The following is a 23,607-nucleotide window of genomic DNA, read 5'->3' on the forward strand; positions in this document are numbered from 1 at the left end:
TATTTTTTGCGAACTTATACCGCTAATACCGACGCTTACATTTCAGTCCTTTCAAGTCACCTACAGTGAAGGCCACATGCACTAAGTGCAGTTTCTCTCATTAGTTTCTCCGCTGCACCAAGTATAACTACACACGGAGTCTGCGACTAATCAAACGACTGGACTGGACTAATCAAACGCGAAGGCGCAAGGCGGAGGAATTCATTCGAGGGATTTCAGGAGAAGTCATTAGGTGAACCAATGTTTCAGAACCTCAAGTTGATGACTAATTCAGCTGTGGCAGGAACAATTGCCAGCCCCGTCGTTATAATCTTACAACAACTGTTCTCGATTAGCAGCACGACGGTGCCGGTCAGGCAATGGCCACATGTTCGATGAGGGCACACTTCAAATTTTTCTTCGACTACAAAATTTTATTTTCGGCATAAAAAAAAAGCGCTTACGTGTTTTTTATAGGGATCACCCTTCTTAAGGTACTTGACGCACTTTCTAAGGTATGAGTGGCTGTCTGTATGTCAATTCAAAGATCAATCTGTCTGCCTGCCTGTCTATCTATCTGTGTCCCTAACAGTTTTGCAGCCAACTTGGGTCTCCATGTTCTTGCGGGCAGCGCATCAGGCTGTTGGCCTGAAGGAACAGGACGCGAATCCAGCCGTCGGACCAACTTCGGTCACAGGGTAGGTGGCCCTGTTTAAGTGCCAGGGTTCAATGAACCTCCTTGATGCGTACTTGAAGCACTGGGTATGTGCTACTCTTCAATGGACCCCTTTGATGCCAACTTGGGTAACTGGTTATATGCTCCACTGAGCATATGCCACTCCTAAATGCCAAAAAGAACCTAAATGTTTATCCGGTTCTCTACGCAACTAAACTTACGCCATGCACGGACTTCGCGGTGGCACCACTAGATGGCGCAGCGTGTGCAGTGCGAAGCGTGAGAGAAGGGCGGTCAGCCTGCAGGCACGTTTGGGCGTTGTCAGTATGGTGTGCTGCCGCGGTGCTCCAATGCTAATCGTGTTATCGTCGACATTCATCGTGAGAAGGGTTCTGTAAAATTTGTTGCTTCAGCATCACGGCTATGCTCAAGAGTACGACAGTTTTGGCTTTCATGACATCGACCGTGGATTTAACCGATGTAGCATAGTGGCAAATAACTGCACATAGGTACACTGTATGTTGCTCTGGTCAGCCTGTTTTACAGCGAAGCTGTTTATGACTAGGGTTCCATGCATTTTGCGCGTCCGTCGACAAATATGTGCAACCACAAACTATCATCATTCGCAATGACTCGTGCCACTGCCCGCGCGTTGCTCGTCGTCCACAGCTGGCTCCGTTCCCGCTCGTCATGCCAGCGTTGCCATACTGCCCCTACCTCTGCGAAAAGGCTGACGGCACTGGCCCACTGTCCGTCGGTGTGGGGATTTCGGTCTCAAGTCATTTGCCTACATATACCGCGAAATGAAAACACGAATATATATAACAAATGCCTAACACGAATGTACGCGGATGTACAAAAACAAATGCGTGTGCGTACCTTTCGTCACAATCACCACCGATCAAGAGAAGAAATGTGTTCATACCTTTGTTCCAAATTCTGTGTCACCGCTTTGTCGTGTGCTAGACAGCTTCGCTGGTCATGCACCTTCACAGAGCGGAGTGGCTCATCATATTTTTCTTTCTTTTTTTTTTGTCCGTTTTTCTGCTTATACAGGTTGGCGGTGTTTTCGATAGAGCGCGCACCGGAGAATTCTGATGCCCCTTCCCACAAGCGGAAAATGTCTTATTTTAAATTCTAGCTGAGAATTACTAAATTAAATACATTTACTGCACGCCATGCTTACTAAATTTACTTCATTTACTTATTCGCACTTACCAGTTCACACTTACTGCTCTGTTTACTACAGCTTCAACGCGTCAGAATAGAGGTCTAGCTAACACCAATTTGAATTTCTGAAGCCATTCTAAACTGCCAAAAGGAATATTTGAGTCGAGACTGATGTGAGAAGCCGTATGACCCTTCGGAAGATTTTTACTATTAGCTCAAAATTGACACTAGTGAAGAAATCTTGAGACGACATGGTGCAATGTTATACATCTGACGAACTTCTTAGTAAATTCCACGCAGCATAACAAAGCATCATCTACCACCGATACTCGTCGGTCAAAGAAAGAGAAAAAAAAGTCGTCTCAGATGCACAGCTTTCCATGCAAAGCTAAATGTTTCCCGAAAACCGAGAGAGAGAGAAATAAAGACTTACCCCGACGATGAAATAGGAATTATAGGGCCACTACAGTTGACGCCAATTCCAAGCTCCTACGCCGACGGCGTGACACCACTCCTGGGAACACCGGAGATACGGGCTTTCAATCCCCACGATTCACTGTGACACTGGCGTCCTCCGGGACGGACAAAACAGCGACCACGCGCTCACCGGCAAGAGCAGATGATGTGCTTCCCGAAGGAGGGTGCCTTTTCGGCCGATGGAAAAGAGAGTATCGACTGCCGAAAAAGAACTCGATGAGGAGTGCAACACGCGCCCGACGTCGACAGCGAAGACCAAACACGTGGTCGAAGCCCCAGGCACAAGATGTGTCTTTTTTCTCGTATGACGTCCCGCGCCGCCAGGGCAAAGCGCAGTGACAGCGAACGCCCGGAGTCAGACAAGCACGCAGGCCAGGCGAGGTAGGGACAGGAGCGGCGTGCGCGCTCTTCCGCACGCACTTTGTGCGATGACGGACGGCCGCGCCGGCGGCGCACGTTTCCTCTCCGTTCCTTTCTTTCCCTTTCCCAGCCACTCACTTCCCTCCCTCCCCCACTTCGGTGGAGGTCTCTTCTCTCCACTTCCCCCTCCTCGACCTCCTCTCCTCCGAATCTCCTACCCGGAGCGCTCTCTCTTCCATTAGGCTTTCGTCATCGCTTCCCCAAACTGAGGGCGAGCGGAGGCATTCCGCCTCTCCCCATTTCTCCCTTCGACGCTTTCTGCATTTTTTCTTTAGTCAATTTACAACCGTATACGCATGTTTTATAGAAGTTCTCCGCTTGGGTGTTCCCTTAGAGTCCCGCATCTCGAACTCTTTACCCTCAGTTTGACTCCACAAAGATGACTCGCTCATTCTCTTTCACAAATTCCCTTCCTTTTGTCTATTCCCTAGCCTTCCCTTCTGCTGTTTTGCCCTCGAAATCATTTCTATTTTTTGTCAGAACCTTCGTTACGCTTGTCCTCAAACCTTCCATCATCTCTTCCTACTACCTTTTTTGAGCTATCGGTTTTACTACTTTTTCTTCGACTGACTCCTTTAAATGCCACTTCCTATTCTTCATGTCTTTTGTATTCCTTAATCGCGTTTGTGGACGGCGTCAGCTCCCTTCCGCTTCCAACGAACCCTTCTTTCTCCTTACCGAAGCGTATTCTCCCCTGTTCGTGCCTTGCCCACTTTCCTCTATACTGCACCCCGCCGCGCTCCTTCGCATCCTTAGAGCGAGGGAAACAGGGAAGGGGACGGTGTCGCTGCTCTCCTCTGCGCCTGCGCGTTCGAGCGTGCTGGAAAAAGGATCGAGAGTGGGGGAGAGTTCCGGTCGCGGAGTCCACGAGCTTTCCGACGGCCAGCGCGGCAGTCGCAGGCGCACGCGCGCCCTTAGCGGCACGGGACACTGGGGAGAATCGGGAAGCGAGGCACCGCAGTCGCTCGCGCGGTCATCGCCGTAACAAGTCGTCCTCTCGAGCCGTCCCTTAGCTATGCACACAGTCGATAGCCCCAAGTGGCTGCTGTCGCTGAGCCGGGTCACTCGCGTGTGCATAAGGGATTAAGTGTGTTAACCGGCCGCTATAGAGATTGGAAAGTATTCTTCTTAAGCACAATATAGGTTTGAAAGGGAGGAGGAGGAAAGAAAGAGATAAGGCAGGGATGTTAACCAGGAATGCGTCTGATTGGCTACCCTACACGGGGGGACGGGAAAGGGGGAATAGAAAGATGAGATGAAACGCAAGCGAGCAGCCTGCCAACTGCCACCGGAAGGGCCACAACGACTGCCTGCTGTCCGGGAACGAAGGGGACAGAAACACCGTAATGGAAGATAGGAAGCAGGAAAGAGAGAAGAATGAGCAAGAGGACGTATCTCATAGATTACAGCGAAGGAAATAGCAAGAACACAGTTTAGAAAGAGAATTAGATCTGCGGGCAGCCCTGATAAAGTAATGTAAAAAGATAGAGCTAATAATACTTCAGCACCTATTGCTCACAAGAACAAGAGGAAGAGAGGGAGAGAGATACAATGTACAATGGTAGAGTCCAGTCAGTTGCAAAGCGGCTATATGCGAGACCTACGCATGAGAGTTCGGTCACAGCCTTCTACACGTATACTTCGGCAACGCCTACATTGTCATGCTAAAACCGGAGTGGATACCAAAAAGACACCACTCTCCCTGATGTTCAGCAGTTAATGGGAAATTATTCTGGTAATGACTGCCGTTTTCCAAAGCATTTCAATGCTGGTCATTGAGTTACATACTGAAGAGAAGGAGCGAGAGAAGAACGCGGTAAATGTGGTCTTTGCTCTAGAAGTGACAGGATTCTAACGTTTGGAAAGGTATAATGATGTCGACGCCATCCATTGGCTCCCAATGCAATGAATTTCAGCTGGACTGGGCAGGTATAATATTAAAGCACAAGAGCTCATGGCCGCGTTACGCAAGAAGAAACTGCATTCGATAAGGGACATAATGCTGCTGTAGTAGTTCCTTTAAAGAGGAACGTTCCGGCGGCGAGAATTTCCGGGCAAATAAAAAAGAAAATTGAATGCGGATGAGAATATGGGAGAGTTTCTACTAAGACATTTTTCATGATTACACACCGAACGCATATGCAAATACCAGGTATTTTGTAGAAGAAATTATGCGACGCTAATGCTTAGAAAAAAGTGCGAACACCTCATTGCTGAAGCTACAATGGAGCCGAATAGATAGCAGGAATTAAAACACGCACAGATTACTGGTTTATGGGCAACTAGGCGCGCTAAGACCACGTATGCACAGGCAACAATGTGATCTTCTAAAAGAAGACGTACCTTTTTTATCCCATGAAGATACTGGTGGCCATGAACGCGTTGGTCATGTACTCTGCTAAATGCTTGTACGTAGAGGCTTAGATGCAACGTCATCTAGAGTTCATAAGACACAGCCACCAGTTTAATTTTATATGATAGACAAAAATTCATAATTTGGCGCGCCAACCATTTCAGATTGCGTTAGCGTAGTCCAGAGATTCCGACCAGAAAGGCTCGAACTAGAATGATGGAATGGACCCCGGACATATCTTAGTTATCCGATGTTAATTGGATTGTGCCGGTAAAACGTTTATGTGAGCCTGGGTCCCCGCTCACCGTTTCCGGGTCGCTGAGTCCCTGCCGGACTAGCACTTCGATGACCTGCTGGACGGCCCTAAGTTGTTCGTTGTGATTGTCACTCCTTGCGCCTGCTTCGAGTCGCGGCGGGATGCTCCCAGCACTTGGGTTCTTCCTGGTGCTTGGTGCAATTCCACAGCATGTGTGCGAAGCCGGCCGTCTCCCTTCAGCAGACTCTGCACTTGTCTGTCGGGTGCGTATCGGGATACATACTGCGCATCAGTGACGGGCTGTGGAGTGAGAAGCTGTGTGAATAAAACGGCTTGCTCTCAACTCAGCCGCGAGCAAGGGTGTGGGAGAGTTCTGCGAGCCAGGCTGGAAGCCTTGGTTATAACGTAGCATTCGGTCATTCGGTGCTTGGTGCTGAACCACAGCGGCCAGTCGACGGAGGCGCGGTCCGTTAGCGTGCGCGCCTCGGCATGTGCCGTCTCGTTGTGGCTGGCGTTGCGGTCCGACGAAACGCCCGCGTGCGCCGGGAACCACTTGATTCTCACTTGTCGTTTGCTGCCGTCTTCGTTCCTGGATGTCTGCAGTACGCGCACCGCTCCCTTCGCTATCCAGCCTTTGGCGCAATTTCTCACCGCCTGCCTCTAGTCACACAGCGCCATGTGGCAGTCACAGTCGGTGATGGCCAGGGCGATGGCCACCTCCTCCGCTTGATCTGCCTTGATGCATATCGTGCTGGCGGTCGTGCCAACGGTGCCGGTCGCGTCGACGATGTGTGTCGTGAAGCTCTGTAGCTTTACCTACTCAGCCGCGTCCACTTAGCGTGCGTGTCCGTAGGCCGCGCGCTGGTCTATCAGCGCCTTGGCTTTTGCCGCTGTCCTCCGTTTGTTATACTCCGGGTGCATGTTCCTCGGTATCGAGTACTTTCTGATGTTGCACCTAATCTCATCGGGGACGGGGAGCTGCGTCTGTTCCCTGCCTTGTTATCCAATTCCCACGTTGTCCAAGATTTTCCGGCCGGCCTTCATCGTAGACAGCCTTTCGAGTTGAGCGGCGCTTTAGGCCTCCACTATCTCCTCTAGCGTGTTGTGCATCCCCAGCTGCAGGAGGCGGTTGGTGCTCGTTGTTTCGAACAGCCCCAGTGCCGTCCTATAGGCTCTGCGGATGAGCATGCCTATCTTGTTTCTCTCGCTCGTCTTCCACTTGTGGCAGGCCGCAACGTACGCTGCGTAACACATGACGAACGAGTGGACGAGTCTGATCAGGCTCTCTTCCCTCATTCCGTTCTTCTTGGTCGTCACTCGCTCGAGCAGTCCCGTGGCGTTCGCCGCTTTCGCCATGAGCCGGGCGATGGTCTCGCCGTTTCTGCCGTGGGTCTCGACCATCATTCCCAACACTCTGCTCTTCTTGACTCTTGGGATCGCGTTTCCTTCTCTGGTCTCGACTTTGATTGCCTCGTACTCCCTCGGGTTGCTCTTGGTTTCGCGGTGCTTAACGGCCGGGTATACGAGGAGCCCCGACTTGCTCGGCGAGCATCTGAGCCCCGTTCCGTCGAGTTGGTCTTCGATCGCGTCGACGGCCGCCTGATTCGATGTGGGCATCGCTGCCCCCTTCCACCCACAGCGTTATGTCGTCTGCGTATATCGTGTATCGGACTTCCTTGATGTACTTGAGCCTTTCGGCCATTCCTATCATCACCAGGTTGCAAAGCGTCGGCGAGATGACCGATCGTGGAGGTGTGCCTGTGCTTCCCAGCTTCTGCACCTGCGTTGGAGGTACCCCGCATGAAGCGCGGCCGTTCTGTCCGTGAGAAAGTCTTCAATGTAATTGCCATGTTGAGTTTCGAGACTTGTAATAAGATCGCCGAGTGCTTCACCTTGTCGAATACAAACTGCAGATCGAGTCCCAGTATCGCTTTGTTGTCGCCGCTGTCAACGCTGCAGGGCTGCAGTGTTGAAAAGAAAGCCTCGCAGTTGAAGAAAAATTCGTCCTGGTCCGGGGCTCGAACTCAGTACCACCGCCTATCTGGGGCAGCCGCTCTACCATCTGAGCTAACCAAGCGGCTAGCAGATTGCAGGGCGAAGTCAACCTTGTCAACAACTCGAAGCAAAGGCAAGAGTTTGACGTAATAATTCTGCGGAAACCCGCAAACTGTTGTTGACTAGTCCGACCTCGCCCTGCAATTTGCTAGCGGCCTGGTTAGCTCAGATGGTAGAGTGGCTGCTACGCAAAGGCGGTGGTCTCGGATTCCAATTCCGGATCAGGACGAATTTTTCTTCAACTGCGAGGCTTTTCTTCCGAGGAACCCGTATGGGTTTCCTTTGTAGCAATTGCTACGATTGCGTCTCATTTTTCCTTTATTAATTACTTCTGTCCACCTTGCGGCTTTTCGCAGAACTATTACGTCAAAGCCTATCATGCTGACCGAGTGTGGGCCCTTCTGTTATTCGGTAGGAGAAGTTAATTCCTTTTTAAACCCTGTATATACTGTCGGCTCAGAGGCATCGAATGGTTATTGGAAAGTCGATAAGATCTATCAAATTCTTTAATTTACTTCATTTTCTATCATTTAGCAAGCTATCGTGTGCCACTTGGACTGTGCCTGCCTTCGCCGAACTTCTTGTTAGGCGCTGGCTTACGCTTTCTCTTTAAGCACGTGTGAGGTATTGCTGTACTTTGTTTCCATATTTAGCTTCTGAGTAGTTGAAACACGTGCTTTGCTAGCATAATTTGATGTTGGCGATCAAACACGCCACAAGAGCAAAAGCAACGCGAGGAGCCTAATAATACTTGCAAAACAATTGTGGCATCAACCTGCGTCCTTCTTTATTTTTTTTTGGCCTCAAAACATCACCGTTTCGCTGCTCTCTGTTGCACTAAAGGAAAGAAAGCTCGAGCTACCGAAGGAATGGATAGAAAAAAACAGGAGTACAATGACAATCAACAACAAGCAAATTACCGACACAGAAGCAAGTTCTCAGCTATGCGAAAAGATTCCCCAAAAATGGCACGATGCTACGGTGTGGAGCTGGCGGTCGAGCCGCCGTGATCGACGCCTATGATAAAAAATTAATGGGAAGTGTTCGGTCACACTCTATCACGAAATACCAGGTGCAGTAGTGGAAAGCTCGTAGTCCCTACACTTCTTATTTTATACTTTCCTAGCTTTTCTTTCATGTTTTTTTGTGCGTTTTGCGCAGCGTTTGTGGATAGCAGTGATCCGGAATGCGATCCGACTGCCTCTTGGGAGAGGCAAGGAGAAACATGATATCGGGGTTTCTCCTCCTCCTCCTCCTTCTCGTCACCTTCTTTTTCTTCTTGGACAGATGGATCTTCCACGCCCCACACACCGGTCTTTGTACTACGCTCAATGAAGAAGGGGGTTTTAGGGAAAGAGGTCAAAATGCTCTTTCCCTCTATCTTGCCCTTTGTCCGCTTTTCCTGACAGACGACTTCGGCTTTCCGAGAGAGCTCAGGGAATGACGAAACGCCTCGGTGTTTACCGATGGTCTCAATGGCATGGCGTAAGTCTCGCGTCAGCGACGCGGTCTCGACTGAAAGGGAAGACGCCGATGCTAAAAGGCATAAAAGCGTCGAACGGCACTGTAGCGACCCAAGTGAAAAACAATAACAAAGGAATGAAAAATAAAAGCACAGAATCACGATCATTAATCTGAAGAATCGATTGACGTGCGTGAGGCTGCTTGTGTATGAATGTATGCTTTTTCCTGCCGAATAAACGACAGAGAAACGAAATATGCGGGGTGGTTATGCAGGGATCCGGAGGGGATGTTGTCGGGATAGAAACGCTGTGCATTCACGTGATGCCAGTGCTTGCTTACTGCAAACTCTTACGGTGCACGTTTTTATCGCTTATATGTCTGTGCGTGTGTGTGTCTCTGTTTGTTAGGTGCATCGGGCGTCTTTTCTTTTTGTGTTTGTGTTTGTATTTGTGCATGGTTCAGCGCACGTGCTTACCGCCTCTGCGTTGGGCTCTATGATCCTAAGACTGTTATCATGTTTCTTAAATAAATGAGCAGGACATTGGGCACCCTTAGAGGAATAGGTGATCGCAGCGGTAGCTTTTGCTCCAGAGTGAGCCATGACGGCGCACGCCTCGACGAAACGACGGAAAGTGATCTGCTCCTACTTTGTGCAGCGTGTTCTTGACACGTCTGTGAGGATTAAGGTTAGGGGAGATGATGGCGAAACAAAAACTGAACAGCCTTCACACACACACACACACACACACACACACACACACACACACACACACACACACACACACACACACACACACACACACACACACACACACACACACACACACACACACACACACACACACACACACACACACACACACACACACACACACACACACACACACAGACACACACACACACACACACACACACACACACACACACACACACACACACACACACACACACACACACACACACACACACACACACACACACACACACACACACACACACACACACACACACACACACACACACACACACACACACACACACACACACACACACACACACACACACACACGTACGCACGCACGTACGCACGCACGCATGCACTCAGAGAGAGAGAGAAAACAAACCCACATTATTCACTATAGTTAAATTTTTTTTCACATTCCAAGAAAAATAAGCCATAAGCACGCATCGCATAATTAATCAATATATCACTCAGTAAGTAGGTAAATAAATGAATAAATAAATCATTCACTTAATCTGCCCAAGACCAATAACAATACTATTACTACTACTACTACTAACAATAATAATAATAGTTATAATAACTATAAGAAGAAGACGATGAGGAGGAGGAGGAATAGAAATCAAAGGTGTTTATTAATGTGCCCAGGAACAACCTGGATGGTCTTGGTGCTTGTGCACTCGGCAAAAACAATGCACAGGAAAAACAGTGCACACCCACAGACACGTAAACACATACACATGGGCGCACACATAAAAAAATGATAATTTTGCGAATACAGATTTTACACAGAGCATAAAATGTATTCACGAAGAGAATACTAAGCGAAAGTGGAGAAACAGGAAAAGGGATTACAGAGTGCCGAAACACACAACAGATATGCAAGTTCTTGTTCAGTTATTGAAATTCCTCTGAATCTACTCCCAGGAAAATATTAAAATTAGGCACGAACATATACAGGCAGTCCGAGTTGACGTTATATGTTACCAGTACTATATATAATCATCATCGGCCTGGTTCCGCCCACTGCAGGGCAAAAGCCTCTCCCATGCTTCTCCTATTACCCCTGTCATGTACTAACTGTGGCCATGTCGTCCCTGCAAGCTTCTTAATCTCATCCGCCCACCTACCTTTCTGCCACCCCCTGCTACGCTTCCCTTCCCTTGGAATCCAGTCCGTAACCCTTAATGACCATCGGTTATCTTCCCTCCTCATTACATGTCCTGCCCATGCCCCATTTCTTTTTCTTGATTTCAACTAAGATGTCATTAACTGGCGTTTGTTCCCTCGCCCAATCTGCTCTTTTCTTATCCCTTAACGTTACACCCACCATTCTTCTTTCCATAGCTCATTGCGTCGTCCTCAATTTAAGTAGAACCCTTTTCGTAAGCCTGCAGGTTTATGCCCCATACGTGAGCACTGGTAAGACACAGCTGTTATACTTTTTTTCTCTTGAGGGATAATGACAACCTGCTGTTCATGATCTGAGAATGTCTGCCAAACGCACGCCAGCCTATTCTTATTCTTCTGATTATTTCAGTCTCATGATGCGGATCCGCGGTCACTACCTGCCCTAATTAAATGTATTCCCTTACCACTTCCAGTGCCTCGCTACCTATCGTCAACTGCTGTCCTCTTCCGAGGCTGTTAAACATTACTTTAGTTTTCTGCAGATTAATTTTTAGACCCACCCCTCTGCTTTGCCTCTCCACGTCAGTGAGCATGCATTAGCAATTTGTCCCCTGAGTAACTAAGCAAGGCAATATCATCAGCGAATCGCAAGTTACTAAGGTATTCTCCATTAACTCTTATCCCCAATTCTTCCCGTACTATATATAGAGGGTCACAAAAATCGGAGGGCTTAAAGGCGCGCTGTTTCCTTGTGCGTTTCTGCAGAATATAAAAGCGCACATTATAAAGCAAGTGCGAGCAGCAGATATTTTCTTGTATTAATTTGTGGAGAAAAAGAAGGTCCACTTTGATGCGTCTGCATGCGAGGGTAGGTAATGTGAATGTCAGTGGTAGCTCCGTGAAGATGGAAGGCTTTCGAAGGAATCGATGTTTAAAAAAAATTGGAGGACGCTTAAGCTTCGCCTTCAAGAGTGGAACGCGACAGCGTTCCCGTCGACCCGCCAAGGGGTGTAAGACAATGGGCTACGGCGCAGCGACTACGCGCCCCGCATCGGACGCGGTGAGCGTCGAGCAACGCAGCGTTCGGCGCGACAACGAAATGTGCGCCTGAGCAAGCGACGCACGCCTGAGCCTTAGAAACAGCTCGTTTCTAATGCAAGACCGCGTTCACTAGAGGCGCTTTTGTACCGCTTTGAAGCATCGAACTCAAGAAAAAAAAAAAAAAACTCGTGGCTCAGTGGTAACGTCTCCGTCTCACACTCCGGAGACCCTGGTTCGATTCCCACCCAGCCCATCTTGGAAGTTGCTTTTTATTTATGAAGTGCCTGCCGTGATTTATCGCTCACGGCCAACGCCATGGACGCCGACACCGACACCGACGCCGACGACACCGGCTTTTCTGCGACACGAGCTCCTTAACGCTATCGCGTTAATATATATGTGAAGCCGCCGGAGAGAAACGCCCGTCCTCCCTCGACTGAGCCCCCTGCCTCGCGTGCGACAAGAGAGAGTGTCACGCATCCGGGCCGCGTTCCTCGCTCGCGCACACGACATTGAACCGCGTTCGCCGGCTCACTCTCACACGCTTTCACTCATACTGAACCTCACGGCCACGGTGACGGCGGCAGCAGAAATGCACCTGGAGTGTCCATATAATTGCTATCACTAAAATTTCCACACCGCCTCCACCAGCTTCCTGCTCAAAGACCGGCGTCTCGTAGGATCAGCAGGCGACATCTTCCACTCGTTTAGGAGTTCGCTCTTGGAGGGCTCGGACGCATGCATGTGCGCACGTATACACACGCGACCCTACTACGCTCACCGAAACATCCCTTGGCTGGCTGCGCAGCCCTCGCAGATAACATCTGGGACAAAGTGAAAACGTGCTACAACGGCCGGTTAGCGACGCGAGGACGGCATGCGTGGCGATGCGGAATAAAACGGTTTGCCTCCGCGAACCTATTACACAGACGCTGTGTGTGCCCATGTTATGCATGACAAGAGAACGCGACAACCTTGCCCCGGCTGCGACAAATAGAGCGAGTGAAAAGTGTCTCGTTCACTCCCTGTAAATGGATGATCGAAGCGCAGCCAAGTATGTTCCCATGTATAGGCGATGACTGCACGGCTACTTATTCTTTTTTTTTTTAACAGCGTTATCATAACATACTCCGTACTTCGGCATTCATGAATGAGTGAGCTTGACGTGAATACACATGCGTACTTTGTTTCGCTATGCTCTCTAGATGCGTGCAGCACCGCGGAGAGAGAGAGAGAGAGGGTACAAAAAAAGGGGGGGGGAGTTAAGCAGCGATATTAACCTGAAAAGCATCTGGTTGTCGACGCCTAGGCTGTGGGAAAGAGTAGAGAGGTGAGGGAAAGGGAGATATGGTGGAAGGAAAGACGCGTTGACGGTGTACGCCGTCCACGCAGATAGATAAAACAACTTTATTGAAGAATAAAAGGCTCAATGGTTGGAGCCCCTAGACAAGGGCCCCGCTGGCTTCCGCACGCCGTCTTGCTTGTCGGATGATGACCCTTTGGACCTCTTCGTGTGAGCTGGATAGCGCCGCTTCCCATTGTGAATGATCCGTAATTTCTGTGTTTGTCTTTTGTGTATATGCCGTGCATGCCCATGAGATGTGGTCTAAGGTTGGCGTGGCTCCGCACCATGGGCATGTGTCCGCACATCTTTCAGGGTGAATTTTATGGAGAATGTGCAGGTTGTTATATGTATAAGTTTGCAGCTTTCTCCATATAACCTGTTCTTCCTTACTGAGGTTCTTATCTGGGGGTGGTAGTTTCATTCTATTTCCTCTGTGGTAGTTTAAAATTGCAGAGTAGTTCTGGTCAATCGGGATCAGGTCTTCAGAGGCGTCCTGTGAGCACCCGTGGTGTGTAGCATGCGCACGAGCTACTCTGTCAGCCTCTTCGTTTCCCTTGATTCCCTCATGACTGGGTACCCATATGAGCTGAAATCTGGCTAGGGGTTTTATATCTCGTATAATCCTATAGGCTGCGGTGCATACTCGTCCCCTGAGGTAGCTTCTGCACGCCGCTTGAGAGTCTGATAGGATGGTTATTTGTTGTTGGTTTGGTTCCATCGCTTTGATAGCAAGGGCTATTGCGATTTCTTCTGCTTCCACGATAGTGGTGTTGCAAGTGGAGGCGCTAATGATTTCTCTGCCCAAATAGTCAGTGACAGCAGCTACCGTTCTTTTCTGCCTGCCTGGGTATCTTGCCGCGTCCACGAAGCGGGAGTTTGGTTTGTCGCCGTGCGTTTTCTCAATGTATGCAGCTCTGGCTTCTCTTCTGCCTGCATGTAGAGTTGGGTCCATATTTCTGGGTATTGGCGCCGCTTTGATGCTGTTTCTGATTATTGTGGCGATGGGTTTAGCTTGGTTGTGTTTTTCTAGGAACTCGTGATACCCGAGTCTGCCAAGGAGTTTCCTACCTGTGGTCGTTTGTGCAAGTCTGTTTCTTTGAGTTAGCAGTTGAGCTTGTGCCAGTTCTTCGAATGTATTATGAATTCCGAGAGACATGAGTTTTTCGGTTGAGGCGCATTGCGGAATTTGTAGGGCGATCTTGTATGCTTTCCGTAAGCACGAATTGACCGCATCCCTCTCTGTTTTCGTTAGCTCGTAATACGGCAAGCTGTAAATGAAGCGGCTAACCACCAGACTTCTGATTAGGTGAAGGGTGTCTGATTCCTTCATCCCCGTCCTTTTAGTGGCTACCCGCTTTATCATTCCTGAGACTTGTTGTGTTGCCGTCTTGATGAGGTTAAGCCCGTGTTGGCAGTGTTGATTTGATTGTAGCCACATGCCTAGTACCCGGATTGTGGTCTTCTCAGGTATTGCATCATTGCCAAGTCTGATTTCCAGTTTAAGGGCAGGGTCCGTCGGGACGTTACGATTCCCTTTCCCTCTCCAGACTCGTATAATCTCCGATTTCTATGACGCGCATTGCAGCCCTCTGGCTCGAACGTATGTCTCGATTTCACAGGCAGCTGCTTGTAATCGTTCTTCTTTTTCACGTAGCGACCCCGTGACACACCAGACTATAATATCATCCGAATACAGGGCGTGCTGGATACCCGGTATGGCTTGTAGTTTCCTTGCAAGGCCTATCATCGTCACGTTAAATAGCGTTGGCGAGATCACTGCGCCCTGGGGAGTGCCCTTGTTGGGTGTCTTGAAGGTCTTGATTTCTACTGCGCCAAATTAAATCCCAGCGGTTCGTTGGTTTAAAAAGCTGCGAACATAGTTGTATATCCGTTCTCCGCAGTTTGTTTCAGCCAGGCCATCGAGTATTCCTTGGTGGCTTACGTTATCAAAAGCGCCCTTTATGTCGATGGCCATGACAACGTGTTCGCTTGATCTTGGTATACTTGTTAGGACTTCTTCCTTCAACTGTAGGAGGATGTCTTTAGTTGAGAGCTTGGGTCTGAATCCAAACATAGTGTCTGGAATGATTTCATTGTCCTCTAAGTAGTTTTGTAATCTAGAGTTCACAATTCTTTCAAATAGTTTCCCCAGACAGGAAGTTAGGGAGATTGCTTTAAGGTTACTAATTGCTAATTTCTTGCCAGGCTTGGGAATTAAAACTATTTGAGCGTGCTTCCACTCCCTTGGAATAGTACCCTGTTGCCAATGTTCATTTATAAAGGTAGTATATGCTTCTAAAACCTCATCGCTTAGGTTTCTAATCATGGAGTTAGTTATCCGGTCTTTGCCTGCCGCTGTGAACACCGGATCAGAAAACCGATTAGTGCTAATTAGGCAAATTTTCTTCGTAAGGAGACCGAACTTCTGTGGTTACTGATAACGACTGGTCTATGCTAGCACCACGGAGTGGCTAGCACCTTTGACCGGGTAGCGCTGTCTGGGCGCGTTCTTGGTCGCACAGAGGACGCGACTCCCAAAGGGGTCGTAACGTGTAGGAAGCTTCGTCCGCTTTTACGCGTGAGCCTCTATGACCCCACTTTGAAGATTCGCGATGCGGGTGTATGAAGATAGGTGGTAAAAGGTGGCACAGCGCAAAGAATGGGGTCTGCGGCGCAGCTGTCACGGCGGATGGCCTTGATAAGTATAGGTGAGTGGCGCTGTGGGTGACGTCATCGGCACAGCTGGCGCGGTGCCAATTCGCACAGGTAGCGCGGCATGGTGCGGATGACTTCAGAGCTCTATATTAATTCGGCGCTCGAAGAGGCACGTAATGCAGTTCTGTATGAGCGCTTGGACAGAAGAGTCGGTGCTTCATCACTGTGATCTAGTATGGGCGGAGTGAGTGCTTCTCTTGATCTAGCAGACAAATAATAAAATAAACAATAAGAGGCTAACTAAATAAACAATGATGGCAGAAATGACAGAAAGTAAGCTTACGCGAAATACGGCTTCACGGCGTGGAAAGACGGCCATTTTTTTGTATGCCACCAGCGCTTTAGGTTATTACGGAGGCGAATAATGCAACCCCTGATTTTAACAATTTGTGGTGCATTAAATAGGCCGTGAAGTTCATGTAATGAAAATGAAAGTTCCATTATTGGCGTCCCTGTAGATCGGACACACGGCATTGAAGATAGCAGCAGCGCAGGAAGAATCGGCATATTTGTTCGTGATTTTCAAATAAACTAGCATTTAAAGCGCTCACCTACCTGCTTGTATTGAGTAGCTCTCCAATGTTTTACTCCTCATTCCTCCCCCTATCTTTCTTTTGCCCGTGCAGATGCAAACTTGTAATGTATTTGAAATCCTGGCAGCTTAATTTGCGTTACCGATGAAATAGCAATGTACGTAGAATAATAAGATGGTAGTAAGCCAGGAAACATAGTTCTAATATACAATAAAACTATCAATGACAGTAAGCATGATGTCACTTTCACTCTTACGAAGCCATGGTGCACTATTTGTGCCTTAAGCGTACCGTATCGTGTGGAAATAGACCGTCTGTGAAACTTAACGACCTTGTCTCGTTTCGGCTTGTTTTGGCAAAGCCACTTGGTCCCGAGCGTCGGGCAGAAACTGGTCCGAGAGGTGCTTATTAAATATGGATGCTATGCAAGAAAATTACTTTTTAATTGCAACGTCGCTCCAGTTTACAGAAAACAAAAAGCTGAAGGCGGTACATGCTGGAGCTGTGGAGGCACAGAAGCGGAACAAAAATATTACAAGAATAAAGAAAGAGTTCACTCAGAATACTGCTGGTTTCTGTGGTATATTTGAGAATGCAGACTCACTAGAAGGAAAAGCCTCCACCTTTGATTAAAAAAGTATATAATAAACATCCATGATCAAGTATTGAGAAGGAGGAAAACTGGACTAATCATGAGGCTTTGATTATGTGTAGAGGCGTATCGTAAAAGCTAATCGCCCTTCAAAGGAACGCGTCCCTTTCTTTATTTCTTAGTTACGCGTTATATTTTATAAGGGAAAGACGGACTAATTCAACACGCTGACACTTCGCGATAAAAAAATTATTCGATATAGACAGAGGTTGAACGTGACGCTACTCTTATTATAGTAATTAAGCAGCATGCGTGAACGAGTTCTTGCTTTGATCCATGTAACGCTCAAGAGACGCGCTTTCCTTAATTACAGGTAATTAATTCCGGCGAAGGCTCGAAGCTACACATGGCGTGCCCGCCTTAATGTCGCAGCTAGCTCGCTGCTTATCCTCCCGCTCGCAAAGCAGTGGTCATTCTTCGCTTCTTTCAGACGCCGTGAGCTAAGCTTCAAACTTTAGAGCACATTATATGTGCGCTACGCGAAGAAGCCGTTAAGTCGCGTTCAGTTCTAGCGCTTCTTTTACGGCAATTAGCCGCGTCTCTTCTTGCTTACATTTTCTTCGGAGTTGAGAATAGTAGCGTACGATGGGGGGGAGGCTTCAAATGAGAGAGAAGTCCCTGTCGTAAACCTACTTTCGAAGGACTTTCGAACTGCGACAAGCATCGCTGTCACGGTGGCACGACACAGTCTCGCCATGATAGAACGTCGCGCTGTGTGAAGGGAGATTCGCTTGCTGTGACAGGGATTTCAATCGGGGTGTCGAGTGGTGCTCCTTGGGTGAGTTGGTCATGCTTATACTATGTGTGCTTGTGCTCAGATGCATAGGCAGCGAGGACACACACATGTTAGCAGTAGTTGGTTGTCTACTGAAATAAATAAATAAATAAATAAATAAATAAATAAATAAATAAGGCAGAAGGTAGGGAACGAAATTACTGCTGACCACGCCCTGCAATCGTGCAGCGCATTCTGTTGACACCTGAGTGACGGTCAGCAGCGGAGGGGGCTGGCTGCTGAGTAAAAGGACAGGGAGAGATGATAACAGAGAGGATGAGTAAAGAAGCAACCTATTTACGCACTGACGACAAAGCGACTGTACGTCCGAGTTGCCCATAGTTCGCTTGAGGAGTGACTACCTGGAGACAGCTTGATCATGCGGTCCCGCTCACCGGCCTTGTTAGGTCAAGGGGAGCGACTGGATGGTGACGCCTGACCGCTGGAGGAATGCGCATAGTGTTATGTGGGCTGCCTCCCACGCGCGAGATGGTCCGCGGGGCTGCAGGAATGTCTCAACGCTGTCGACCGGCGGCCCAGCAGCCTGTACTTACGCTTTAAGTGTAGCTTTCAGTGTGATTTTGTCTTAGTTACCAGATGGTAGTGAACTTCCTCTTGTGATACGTAATGAAGGACATGTGCGGCGTATAAAAGTGAGCAAACACAGAAGAACAGTTAATGCGCATCCGCACATTTAAGTAAGTCAAGCGGACCCTGAACGCGTGAAAGAAAGGCCTATCAGGCACCAAGTCATATGGCGGCCTCATGTCATGCTACAGTTGCCTTACCCTGCATCCGCAGAGTCATTGTGCCGGGGGGCCTTCAAGATTTATGAAATAAATGTAAAATAAAACAACTAAAGGAACAAAAAAGAAACAAAGAAGGAAAGGAAGCTCTCTCTTGAAGAAAAGCGTTTGAAAATAGGCTCACCTTTGAAAAAACGACGCAGTGCAACCACGAAGCAGTGGTCGCTGCTGCAAATAACGGCGAACTTTATATACCGTACACGCGAGGCTACAAAAAAAAAAAAGATTCTTGCGCAGCAGGAGCGCAGCATGACACGCGAAACTGAAGGTTCTCGCACTTAATGCCGAATTATTGTTGTGTCACAACCAGCAGCGACGATTGAGTAAAAACAAATAAAACCAGCAGCAGCATCCACTCTGCAGTGGTGGCGCAATTTGCGTGATTAAGGCGCCGCGAAATTCCTTCTCCGCAGTCTTCGCAGGACAGCCGTATGGTAGTACACGCCTGGAAGGCCAGTGAACGACGCAGGCGCTCTTCCTGTGTCGTTCTCCCTCTCGTGATAACCTTAGTTCGCTGTTCCTTCGTAATTCGAGTATGCACCAGCTAGCCCAGATGAATGTTGTTCTGAACCAGTGGATGTGTTGAGCAAATCTTCGCGTCAGTGTCCGCTGAGAGATAATGCAAAAATACTTGTTCGAGGCAAGAGCGAACATGCACAAAACGTACGCGTGGAAATCGAGAACACTCCATTTAAATATTTGCAGTCCTTCCACCCGTCTCCGAGGACAAACACGCGATCCTTCCTTATTCAGGTTCGCTTGGGCAAGCGTGCTGGCTACCAAGATAATGGAGTCTCGTGAACGGGAAAATTGATTTAGGAATTATTTAACTAGCTCGAAGTACACGCAGGAGCATCGAGGTCGATTAAGTAAATCTTAAAAAGGATGCGCAATGTGGTGGTTTTTTTTGTTTTCTTTTCAACTTTCGGGCACGGCTAGGGTATCAATAGAAGCAAAAGCAGGGGAAAAACGTATTCCCTTTTCCAATGAGAGCATAATTACAGCGCTAAGGCCCATTCCTCCGTTTCATCTTTCTACCAAATCTCATTTTTATTTATTTCTCTGCTTGCTACCGAACGGGTCAAGTTCAAAATGTACCGCAGAAGGTCGTTGACATTGGTGTTATCGGCTATCATGTTTAAGATCGCGGCGTGTGATGTCGAAAGAAGGCGGGAGAATTAACATTCTTTGTCAAGCATATAACCTGTAATTAAGGCGGCGCCGACTAAGCTAAGTAAATGTCACTGAGCCTAACGTGAATCGCAAACAACGTACAGTTCAATATCTTTCGCTTTGCTTTCCCCATATCACGAAGCACGAGGGAAATGCTAGGAATTCATTTATGATTTCATGCAATAAAAGGAACCATTTTTCTTTAGCAAGAAATGCTACACGATATGATATAAAGCTTGCCTTTATAAACTAGGCTTTTCCGTTTTTCTGTATGTGAGAATACGACGACTTCTTGGATGGAATCAGAAAGTTATGGAAGGAAGGATACAAGAAACATAGAACATCTTAAGAAACTGTCGTAAATCTTCAAAAATCACGTACAAGATTTTTTTTAATTTACATTGTTGAGTTTAACATGCGAAGAGGAATCTACCTGGCACTCGCCCTTCTGACCTCTCTCCTCGGCATGCGTGGTGGCATCATCACCTGCGCAAACCAATCACAGGCCTCCATCTCTACTCTTCCTCTACGCATGCGTGACCTCCTCCACTCCATAATATCCTCCCACTCCCGCGCTTCCGTGTTTCTCTCACCGTTCATTTCCCTCCTCTTCCGCCATGATCTTGATACACGCTGCCGTGTTAAATCGCTGTCCAGAAGCCACAAAAACCAGCGAAACTAGCTAAATAAGGCTTTATCTTTTAAACTGTAGAAAGAAATCTAAAAAATAAAAACGGCAATAAGCTAAAATGCCGAGGTAGAAGAAATGTCTGAAAACAGTAACACAATTGAAGAAACAACGTGAACAGTGACTCTCCCATTAGCGCATCCCTCCATCAACTTCCCGCTCAACCATCCCTCACACAAGCACACGCCCACGCACCTCCCGGAAAATGACACAGTTTCATTAGAAGGAGATTTTCATCGTAGACTTTTTCACGCCATTTGTTGGGAAACTGCACATTCATACATCGCTAACAGACAAAGACAACGACTTAGACGAGACGTAACAAAACGTGGAATAATAGTATTATTACTCTTAAACATTGTTCCTAGCTGCTCCTGAGTAACTACAGACAGCTGATAAATACAAGTGATAAGAAATAAAAGATAGAAAGAAACGTTTAAAGAAGCGCACGCGTAACAATGCCATGACGACAAAAGCACGCATTGCGCCTTTACGTCCCTTTTTCAATTTCTATTCTGCGTAACAATGCTTGCGAAAGCAAGTGAGTATGTTAAGAACGAGGCAACCAAGATGATCACTCTTTAGCAAACAGAGCGAATAGCGGGACATAGAAAAGAGGCACACGACACAAGCGCAACGAGAAATGCTTCCCCTTATCGATACAGCCAGGCCAGTGAAGGTCTGAATTTTCGGGTCTTTCTAACTGTGCTCGGTGATTATTGCGAGGTCCAGTGGAAGCAATCGCAATGGTTGGAGGCGTACTATTGTATTCGATAAACTGTATTCTAAGAAATGAAAGCTTGAAGCTTTACAATTTCTTCTGGGGCTGTAAATTCCAAGAAGACATAATATTCGAAAGGTTTGTTTTGAATTTCCTTACAACTGTGTTGCCATGGTTACTGCTGCCGACTTTTCAATGACGCAGCCTCTAATTTTGCTAGCGGCGACCGTCGCCGAGCTGCCTGGTCTTGCCGTGACGTAGCGTTTGTCTGAGCAGCGGGGCAACGCCGCAGACAGTGGTGGTATACGCTATAGCGTGTGTGCAGTCAGTATGCTGTGGACTGGACAGATCTGCAGCAACAACGGCATCCATGAAACTTGTTTTCTTTCATTTTTTATGCTTGGAAAACTATTCGAAATTTCCTGCCTCCCCTTGTACGTCGGAGGAATTCAAGCATAAACGCAAGTAGAAGCCCTTCCTTCCGGCTGCTCCCATTGATGCAAAGCGCCACGAAGTAGCTTCTTCCGGAGTAGAAAGGAGAAAAGGCGCGATATATTATTCGTTTAAGAGTCGTCACTTAATGAGCATGATAGTATTACCCGGTTGCAGTATCAATCGAAGCAGGAGAGTGTTCGATATGGAAGAAGTATAATCACATTGAGCTGGAATTTCAAGGCAGGATACTGGATTTGCCTCCAAAGAACATTAGCGAGAGCAGATGCGAGAGCCTCATCGTCGACGACGTCGAGCGCAAGCTACCGACGAAGATCGCGCACTGGAGGCTGCTCGTAAGCGTCAAGCCATGTCGTTCGAGTCTGCGTCCAAGTGGCAGAAGCGTGAGTTGCCACTTCCTTCGAGTTTCACCGGGGCGAATTCAAAATTGCAGGGAATGTTTCTGAACGCGGATTTTAGCCATAGTAATGCTTGGCCTGCGATTGAACACTTCGCTGCCTAATCCGTGGCCATATGAATGGTTTGGCCTGAATTGCTTTCGTTCGTTCTAACGTTTGTTTCGATATTAACTTATCCAGTAAGAAGGTCTATTTGCTGTAGCAGATTTTAGGGTGCCGAGTTTCGTATTGTTGCAATGACAGGACGCTCAAGATTTTGAGCTGTAGTCAAGCGTAGTTGAAACTTCGGAAATCCTGTCGACTCAGTTTTTTTTGGGTTTTGATCTATGACTGCATTCTTTATTTTTCTGCTTATAAATTATATAAGTACATCTGCCTCATCACACCAGCTCCATACAGGGCGGCAATAGCTACAGGATGAACTCGTGACGAACATACTCAGAAGCTGCAGGAATAAAGTCACGGCTTCTTTGTGGGCTAATTAGATCAGCAGTGAACAAGTGAACAAGCAGGATGCGAGTTATGTCTTGATACAAAGTACTGAAGCGTTCCTGGAGTTTCAAAGTTATTACGAAAAAGCCGAGAAACATGGACTAACATATCCTTGAAGGAAAAAAGCAGTCAAGAACACAAAGGACAAGAGGAGAGGTTCACACCACAATGACTGGTTTTTTCCTTCAAGTATTTACCAACTGGCCCAGATTCCAACCCTTCTGCATAGCATATCCTCGTACGACACGTCTTTGTCCCTCTGTATTAACGCTTTATATTTAATTTAGATGTGTGGAAATTATTACAGAGAGCCTTCCAAGTGCTTGCAATGGTGTACACATGTATTTTTGTAACTATTTGTTATCATACATTGAAACAAGCACAAGAAATTACTTGTTGTTTTACTTACTCGTTACTCGATCTGCCTGCTGATACGGAGCGAAATCTCAAAGGTGAAATAAAGCCAACTGAATAATGACAACAAATTGGTTGAATTTGGCGGCGGCTCCCGCGTCTTGCCTGAGTACCACGCAAGACGATCGCTGTATAGGTATTGGGCACCACCACTTTTGCTTTAGTCATCATCGTCATCAGCCTATTTTATGTTTACTGCAGGAAAAAGGCCTCTCCCTGCGATCTCCACTTACCCTTGTTCGGTGCCAAAGGATTCCAGCTAGCGCCTGCGAATTTTTTACCTTCATCACCCCACCTAGTCTCCTGCCATCCTCGAATGCGCTTTCCTTCTCTTGGCACCCATTCTGTAACCCTAACGGTCCACCGGTTATCTAACCTGCGCATTACATGACCTGGCCAGCTCCATTTCTTTCTCGTAATGTCAATTAGAATGTCGGCTATACCAGTTTGTTCTCTGGTCCACACCACTCCCTTCCCATCTTTTAACGTTATGCGTAACATTCTTCGTTCTATCGCTCTTTGCGCGCTCCTCAACTTGTTTTCGAGCTTCTTTATCGGTCTCCAAGTTTCTGATGCATATGTCAGCACCTGTAGAATGTATTGATTGTACATCTTTCTTTTTAATGATAATAGTAAGCTTCCAATCAGGAGCTGACAGTGTCTGCCGTATGCAATCCA

At 47.6% G+C, this 23,607-nt stretch overlaps 1 pseudogene; it reads right to left on the reverse strand.

Moving 5' to 3' along the window:
• The window catches only part of LOC142590825 (uncharacterized), a 76,674-nt pseudogene extending 58,083 nt beyond the window's left edge, over positions 1–18,591 (reverse strand).
• Positions 18,592–23,607: the final 5,016 nt, after the last annotated feature.

This window comes from Dermacentor variabilis, chromosome 8, assembly GCF_050947875.1.
Source record: "Dermacentor variabilis isolate Ectoservices chromosome 8, ASM5094787v1, whole genome shotgun sequence".
NCBI lineage: Eukaryota > Metazoa > Arthropoda > Arachnida > Ixodida > Ixodidae > Dermacentor > Dermacentor variabilis.